General features: G+C 26.9%; 1 pseudogene; it reads left to right on the top strand.

Annotated features, from left to right (window-relative positions):
- Positions 1-1,947, top strand: part of LOC106326502 — a 6,849-nt pseudogene that overhangs the window by 2,942 nt on the left and 1,960 nt on the right.

The raw sequence follows: 1,947 nt of genomic DNA, 5'->3' as shown, positions 1-1,947 counted from the left end.
TTCTTCTTTGCATCGTTACTCCCTGGATCAATTGTATCCCAAACTTCGTATAAACGAAGCATCACTTTCATTCGCATCGACCATACGGTGTAGTTGGTCGATGTTAGCATCGGACATCGTATGTCCTTCTTCATCTCAAGACCTTTATCACGTGCTTGAGAATCGTCTCCCATGTTTTGATCGAAGTTACAACTCCTCTTGTAAACGACCTTCGAAACCTGGAGCTCTGATACCAATTAAAGTTGTATCAAACACAAAGATTATAAGAACTTCTCTTCTTATTAGATTTAGAATTTCTCTCAAAACTAAACCTTTCAATGTGTTTCTCTTTTGATGGAACATCTCTCCATGATGAGAACTCTTTATATAGGAAGAAGCAACATCTTTTCCTAAGGGCAAAGCTATATTTTTTCCTAATAATAATATGGAAACATTCCTAAGCTCGATATGTTTTCCTTTTTCCTTAACCCATCAAACTTCACTTTAATGAGTTAACTTGCTCCTCAAGTTAATTGGAATTATCCAACATTTACTAGATCACCTCCCTTCGATAACAACACTAGTCAGATTCCTAAGACTTTAACGCCGATGAGAATTGACTCAGGAGATTACCTAATCTCTGTCCAATACATCTACGTTGATGGGACTCCTTTGACGTTGAACCCTAATTTGCTTCTTGGCGGAGTCGCAGCCAAACTAAGCACGATGGTTCCGTACACTGTACTCCACACTGATATCTACAATGCCCTTGCTCAGTCATTTACACTCAAGGCAGAGGTATAACTCCCAAAAATAAGAAATCATTTTCTACATTTATATGAAATAAAACTAATATCTTGACACCCTAATTCGGTTTAGAAGATGAGAACACCACGTAATAATGTTTAAAACTATATCCCTTATATATTAATTGAGAAACATTACAACATTTAAGTGTAGCCACGTGTCATCACCAGAATGAAATTCAGAATCCTTAGAAAATATGTTGGTCCAATTAAGTATATATTATACTTTTCATTAAACTAATCATAAAATTAATTAAAGTGTACAATTACTATTTTCTTTTCTTTCCTTAAATAAAAGCTACGAAATTACCAAATATGACTAATATATATATATATGACAATTAATGATTCTAATAATAAAGATTTGATAACAATTTATATCTCATCCACAGTTTTTGTTTAATTTTATATTATTAAAATAAATTAAACAATCAAATTAGCTATAAAATTAAAATACAGATTTTTTCGTATATGTTATATTTTGAATTTTAAAAAATGACAAAATTATTAAAACTGTTAAAATTATTATGTTAAAAATTAAGATCAATGGTTTAACATCCCCTATATATTAATAAAAAAACATTTAAAAAGTTTAGAACATGTAGTTTGTACTAATTAAAAAAATATCATGCTAAGTTGTCACGTAATTAGAATATTAATTTTTTTACGTGGCGGCTTGAAAATCAATTAGAAATTTTGTTAGTCTAAAATTAAATTGCTAGAGAATGTTATATTATATAGTATGTCTATTATGGACCATTCATTTATCAAATTGAAAATTTTATATATTATTTACTTAAATAAAACCTATGGAATTACCTAATGTGATTATGTTATATATTGTAATTATTGATTTTAAATAATAAAGATTTGCTAATAATCTGTATACTTTCTATTATTTTTGTTTAATTATTTATTATTAAAATAAATTACACAATTACATTAATCATATATTAAAATTTTAGATTTTTGTATATGTTGTATTTTGAATTTTTCAAAAGGAGTATAAATTACTAAAACTGTAATATCACATAAACTTTTGTGATCAATGTTTATTTTTTTTCTATAATAAGATACAACGATAATAAAATCATATAAATAAATAATTTTATTTTAATAAGTGTTTATGTTAATATATATACATATATATATATATATATAT

The sequence above is a fragment of the Brassica oleracea genome, chromosome C2 (assembly GCF_000695525.1).
Source record: "Brassica oleracea var. oleracea cultivar TO1000 chromosome C2, BOL, whole genome shotgun sequence".
NCBI lineage: Eukaryota > Viridiplantae > Streptophyta > Magnoliopsida > Brassicales > Brassicaceae > Brassica > Brassica oleracea.
Note: the sequence above shows the minus strand (reverse complement) of the source record. Positions and strands in the feature narration are given on the sequence as shown.